We start from the raw sequence: 7,282 nt of genomic DNA on the forward strand, positions 1-7,282 counted from the left end.
GATGAACTCAGGGATTCTGTTTTCCAGCTTCGGAAGCAGATACTGAGCCTCAAATATGCTAAGATTGCCCTGAGTGAGAGTCTTATCTCCAGTAGAGAAAGAGCTGAAATTGTGGAAAAACAGACACAAGCTTTTATCATGCGAGTGGCTGACCTGCAATGAAAGGTGCATGCACAGCCTCAACAGGTGTCTACTGTTAAAGTGAGGTCATTGATTGGAAAAGATTGGGACTCTGAAACTTGGGAACGGGGATGTGTGGGAGGACCCTGATGAAGCTGGGGACTCTGAGTTTGTAAAACCTGATGAACCTTTTTTGCCAGATGGAACAGCTTCCCCATCCCCAGTAATGGCAACATCCCCTCCCTTACCCATGCTGCCATCAGCCTTTCCACCTTTGTCTGAGGAGATAAACCCTGTGCTGCCTGAAGCAACAGTGATGGCCTCCCTTGAGGCAGTTGCCAGGCTAAATAATGTTGATTCTCCTCAGGAGCCACCCCAACACCCCTGTTTGCCTTCTAGACTTATAACTAGACTAAAGTCCTAATAGGCCCCTGGATGTGAGGTTGAGAGTGTGACCCATGAGGAGGTGCACTACACTCAAAAAGAACTGTCTGAGGTCTCTAATTATATAAACAGCAATCTGGAGCACAGGCACAGGAATGGATATTAAGAGTGTGGGATAATAGTGGAAAGAACATAGAGTTGGATCAGGCTGAATTTACTGACTTGGGCCCACTAAGTAGGGACTCTGCATTTAATGTTGCAGCTCAGAGAGTTAAAAAAGGTTCTAATAGTTTATTTGCTTGGTTGGCTGAAACAAGGATTAAAAGATGACCCACTGTGAGTGAGCTGGAAATGCCTGATCTCCCTTGGTTTAATGTAGAGGAAGGGATCCAAAGGCTTAGGGAGATTGGGACAGTGGAGTGGATTAGTCACTTTAGACTTACTCATCCCAGCTGGGAGGGTTCAGAAGATATACCCTTGACCAATGCCTTGTGAAATAGATTTGTGAGGGCAGCACCTGCATCTTTGAAGAGCCCTGTAATTGCTCTTCTCTGTATGTCAGATCTAATGGTGGGAACCACAGTCACTCAACTACAAAATTTAAATACAATGGGAATAATTGGATCCCAAGTGGCAGCCCTTAACTATCAAAGGCAAGGTGGGCATGGCTACTGCAAGGGACAGCAGAGGCAGCAGCAATCAGAATAGTCTGACTCATGTAGAGCTCTGGCACTGGCTAATTAATACAGTGTTCCTAGAAGTGAAATTAATAAGAAGCCTACTGCATTCCTACTTAAATTATACAAACAGAAAACTTCTAGGTCAAATGGAAAAAAGACTAATTTAAACTATAAAAACAGAGAATCACAGTCCCTCAATCAATTTCCAAACTTGAGCCAGTTTACAGACCCAGAACTCCTTGAATGAAGGGGAGACCAGGTCTCCTTGAGGAAGGACCCCACTACATTATCAACAATTTATGCAGGATCTTTCTCCCATCCTTCCACATGGAGACTTCCAAACTTTTACCAGGGTAACTGTGCACTAGGGAAAGGGAAATGATCAAACATTTCAGGGACTACTGGACACTGGCTCTGAGCTGACATTGATTCCAGGGGGCCCAAAACATCACTGTGGTCCTCCAGTTAAAGTAGGGGCTTATGGAGGTCAGGTAACTAATGGAGATTTAGCTCAGGTCTGACTTACAGTGGATCCCCAGACCCTGTGATCATTTCCCTAGTGCCAGAATGCACAATTTGCACAGACATACTTAGCAGCTGGCAGAACCCCCACACTGGCTCCCTGACTAGCAGAGTGAGGGCTATTATGGTGGGAAAGGCCAAATCGAAGCCATTAGAGCTGCCTCTACCTAGAAAAATTGTAGATCAAAAACAATATCACATCCCTGGAGGGATTGTGGAGATTAGCGCCACCTCTAAGGACTTGAAAGATGCAGGGGTGGTGATTCCCACCACATCCTCATTCAACTCCCTGATTTGGCCTGTACAGAATACAGATGGATCTTGGAGAATGGCAGTGGGTTTTTGGAAGCTTAACCAAGTGGTCACTCCAATTGCAGCTGCTGTACCAGACGTGGTTTCTTTGCTTGAGCAAATTAAGACATCTCCTGGTAGCTGGTATGCAGCCACTTACTTAGCAAATGCCTTTTACTCCACTCCTGTCCATAAGGTCCACCAGTAGCAATTTGCCTTCAACTGGCAAGGCCAGCAATATACCTTTACTATCTTACCTAAGGGGTATATCAGCTCTTCAGCTTTGTGTCATAATCTTATTCAGAGAGATGTTGATCACTTTTTGCTTCCACAAGCTATCACACTGGTCCATTACATTGATGACATTATGCTGATTGGATCCAGTGAGTAAGAAGTAGCAGGCCGGGTGCCATGGCTCAAGCCTGTAATCCCAGCACTTTGGGAGGCCAAGACGGGCGGATCATGAGGTCAGGAGATCGAGACCATCCTGGCTAACACGGTGAAACCTCGTCTCTACTAAAAATACAAAAAACCACCCGGGCAAGGTGGTGGGCACCTGTAGTCCCAGCTACTCGGGAGGCTGAGGCAGGAGAATGACGTAAACCCGGGAGGTGGAGCTTGCAGTGAGCTGAGATCCGGCCACTGCACTCCAGCCTGGGCTACAGAGCGAGACTCCGTCTCAAAAAAAAAAAAAAAGAAGTAGCAAACACATTGGATTTACTGGGGAGACATGTGCATGTCAGAGGATGGGAAATAAATATGACTAAAATTCAGGGACCTTCTAATTCAGTAAAATTTCTAGGGGTCCAGTGGTGTGGGGCCTGTCAAGATATTCTTTTTAAGATAAAGGATAATATTCTTTCTAAGATAAAGGATAAGTTGCATTTGGCCCCTCCTACAACCAAGAAAGAGGCACAACACCTAGTGGGCCTATTTGGATTTTGGAAGCAACACACTCCTCATTTGAGTGTGTTACTCTGGCCCATTTTTTGGGTGACCCGAAAGGCTGCCAGTTTTGAATGGGGTCCACAACAGACAAGGTTCTGCAGCAGGTCCACGCTGCTGCGCAAGCTGCTCTGTCGTTTTGGCCATATGACCCAGCAGATCCATTGGTGCTTGACGTCCCAGTGGCAGATAGGGATGCTGTTTGGATCCTTTGACAGGCTGCCATAGGTGAATCAGAGCAGAGGCCTCTAGGATTTTGGAACAAGGCCCTGCCATCTTCTGCAGATAACTACTCTCATTTTGAGAGACAGTTCTTGGCCTATTACTGGGCTTTGGTGGAAACTGAATATTTGACTATGGGTGATCAAGTCACCATATGACCTGAACTGCCTATCATGAACTGGGTGTTTTCTAACCCATCTAGCGATAAAGTGGGTCATGCACCGCAGAATTCCATCATCAAATGGAAGTGGTATATATGTGATTGGGCTCAAGCAGGTCCTGAAGGTACAAGTAAGTAACATGAGGAAGTGGCTCAAATGCCCATGGTCTCCACTCCTGCCACCACCCTGCCTTCTCTCCCGCAGCCTGCACCAATGGCCTCATGGGGAGTTCCCTGTGATCAGTTGACAGAGGAAAAGAAGACTAGGGCCTGGTTCAGAGATGATTCTGCATGATATGCAGGCACCACCCGAAAGTGGACGGCTGCAGCACTTCAGCCCTTTCCAGGACATCCCTGAAGAACAGCAATGAGGGGAAATCTTCCCAGTGGGCAGAACTTCAAGCAGTGCACCCAGCTGTGCACTTTGCATGGATGGAGAAATGGCAAGAAGTGCAATTATATACTGATTCTTGGGCTGTAGTCAATGGTTTGGCTGGATGGTCTGGGACTTGGAAGAAGCATAATTGGAAAATTGGTCACCAAAAAAATGTGGGGAAAGGGTACCCGGATGGACCTCTCTGAATGGCCAAAAATTGAAGATATTTGTATCCCATGTGAGTACTTACCAACAGGTGACTTCAGCAGTGGAGGAGTTTAATAATCAAGTGGACAGGATGACCTGTTCTGTGGACACTACTCAGCCTCTTTCCCCAGCCACCCTTGTCATCTCCCAATGGGCCCATGAACAAAGTGGCCATTATGGCAGGGATGAAAGTTACACATGGGCTCAGCAACATGGACTTCCACTTACCAAGGCTGATCTGGCTATGGTCACTACTGAGTGCCCAATTTGCCAGCAGCAGAGACCAACACTGAGAGCACAATATGGCACCATTCCTTGGGGTGATCAGCCCCCCACTTGGTGGTAGGTTGACTATATTGGACCTCTTCTATCATGGAAAGGGAAGAGGTTTGTCCTCACTGGAATAGACACTTACCCCAGATGTTGGTTTGCCTATTCTGTACACAATGCTTCTGCCAAGACTATCATCCACGGACTTACATAATGCCTTATCCACTGTTATGGTATTCCACATAGCGTTGCCTCTGACCAAGGCACTCACTTTACAGCTAAAGAAGTGTGGCAGTGGGTTCATGCTCACTGAATTCACGGGTCTTACCATGTTCCCCATCATCCTGAAGCATCTGGATTTACAGAATGGTGGAATAGCCATTTGAAGTCACAATTGCAATGCCAACTAGGTGACAATACTTTGCAGGGCTGGGGCAAAGTTCTCCAGAAGGTCATGTATGCTCTGAATCAGCATCCAATACATGGTACTGTTTCCCCCATAGCCAGGATTCGTGGGTCCAGGAATCGAAGAGTGGAAGGGAAAGTGGCACCACTCACCATCACTCCTAGTGAACCACTAGCAAAATTTTTGCTTCCTGTGCCCACAACATTACGTTCTACTGGCCTAGAGGTCTTAGTTCCAGAGGGAGGAACACTGCCACCAGGAGACACAACAATGATTCCATTAAACTGGAAGTTAAGATTGCCACCTGGACACTTTGGGTTCCTCCTACCTTTAAGTCAACAGGCTAAGAGGGGAGTTATGGTGTTGGCTGGGGTGACTGACCTGGACTATGAAGATGAAATCAGTCTACTACTCCACAACAGAAGTAAAGAAGAGTACATGTGGAATACAGGAGATCCATTAGGGTGTCTCTTAGTATTACCATATCCTGTGATTAATGTCAATGGGAAACTACAACAGCACAATCCAGACAGGACTACAAATGACCCAGACCCCTCAGAAGTGAAGGTTTGGGTCACTCCACCAGGAAAAATCCAAGACCCTCTGAGGTGCTTGCTGAAGGCAAAGGGAATACAGAATGGGTAGCAGAAGGAGGTAGTAATCAATACCAGCTATAACCACGTGACCAGCTGCAGAAACAAGGACTGTAACTGTCATGAGTATTTCCTCCTTCTTTTGTTAAGAACATGTCTGTGCATGCATACACTTGAACTAAGAAAATATCTTCATTTTATTTCCTTTTCCTTTTTCATGTGACATAAGATTTATTGACTTCATATCAGCATTGAAGTATTAACTTTATGTAATAGTATTTGGGTTGGGGATTGGTACATTTCTGGTCATACAAAGGATAGTTGTATTATGTTAGGTGTAACTATGACCTCATTATTGTCTTTATTTGAAGATTATGTATGATCTCAGGAGATGTGTATGGGTTCAATTTGACAAGGGGTGGACTTGTGATGGTTAATACTGAGTGTCAACCTGACTGGATTGAGGGATACAGAAGTATTAATCCTAGGTGTGTCTGTGTGGGTGTTGCCAAAGGAGAATAACATTTGAGTCAGTGGGCTGGGGAAGGCAGATCCACCCTTAATCTGGTGGACACAATCTAACCAGCTTCTAGCAAATATAAAGCAGGCAGTAAAATGTGAAAAGGCAAAACAGGCCTAGCCTCCTAGCCTACATCTTTCTCCTGCTGGATTCTTCCTGCCTGTGAACATCAGACTCCAAGTTCTTCAGCTTTGGTACTTGGACTGGCTTCCTTGCTCCTCAGCTTGCAGATGGCCTATTGTGGGACCTTGTGATCATGTAAGTTAATACTTAATAAACTCCCTAGATATATATATATGTTAATAATAAACTCCCTATATATATGTATCCCTATATAAATATATTCCGATATATATATACCCATATATATCCCGATATATACCCTTAGAGGGTTCTGTGCCTCTAAGAGAACCCTGCCTAATACAGTCTTCTACCTTGGATGCCTCTCTTCCAAATCCACAGTGCTTGCTGGAATGAAGGCACCACAGAGGCAGCCTCCTTTGTTGAGTCCCTGCTCATTGCTGGAGACAGCAAGCTCTGTCCAGACCCCTCCATAAAGGGGGGTTTAATCTTCTTTGCCCCATATATTCCATGCTTGTTTCCCCTATCTTCCTTCCACATTATTTCAATAGTAAAATGGTCAGTGCTCCACACACAAACTGATCTGATAACATATAGTTGAAATGATTAAATTTAGCAAAATATTGGAGTAGGATTATTTAGTTCTGTGATACTATGTGGTTGGATCAAAATAATTTTCATTTCGTTGCTTAGTTCTGTTTTTCTACAGTATCAGGTTACTTAACTCTATCTTGTCAAATATCAGATTTGGGAATGTTAGGATAATAAAAGCAAGTTTCATTATTTCAAGATGGATATTTGGCATTGTGTAGTCATAGCTTATATCTGAGATAATATTTTAAGGATTAATATTGTAGCAGAACTAGAAGAATGATATAGTTATTCAGCATACATGTGACATTTATGTCAAACAAGGATAGATTGAAATAAACCAGTTTAATTTCTAAAAGCCCATTGCATTTAGCAGAAAATTTTGCATACTGTGTGCAAAACTGTGTCATTGTCCCATAAGCCAAACTCTTCAAATTACTACTGGAGATTTCAATTCAACCCAAGCAAATGCATAGTATATATGTGCTTATATGAGTGTAAAAATCTGAAGCCTCTGAGACAAAAGTCTTAAGACAATGTAGCAGGTGTCAATTTTTTACCAAGATAATGGTGAGAACCCTAAATCAGAATGTTACATACTTAAAACAAATTTGTTTCAGTGGCATAAACTCAAGTGTCAAGTATCAAATGCTGATTCAAAGAGAGACCACATATGTCAGGTTTGTGCAAGACTGTTTCTGTTGATTTTCTTCCTTTAAGTATGCTCTTGTATCCCAAAGTATTTTCTGAAGGCTGAAATTCAGCCATCTGTGGTGCAGGAACACAGGACTGGGAAGAACTTGACCCAGTTCCTTCAGGGATTAGTTCTTGAACTCCTGAAAACTGTATTTAAAGTGGCTTACAAATGGATGAGAATTCTTGCTTGACATTTTAAAAGCTATGATGGGAATTAG

The 7,282-nt window shown here is 43.9% G+C and overlaps 1 pseudogene; it reads left to right on the forward strand.

Moving 5' to 3' along the window:
- LOC126936541 (uncharacterized) overlaps positions 1-5,293 on the forward strand; it is a 44,707-nt pseudogene extending 39,414 nt beyond the window's left edge.
- Positions 5,294-7,282: the final 1,989 nt, after the last annotated feature.

This window comes from Macaca thibetana, chromosome 14 (assembly GCF_024542745.1).
Source record: "Macaca thibetana thibetana isolate TM-01 chromosome 14, ASM2454274v1, whole genome shotgun sequence".
In the NCBI taxonomy this organism is placed as follows: domain Eukaryota; kingdom Metazoa; phylum Chordata; class Mammalia; order Primates; family Cercopithecidae; genus Macaca; species Macaca thibetana.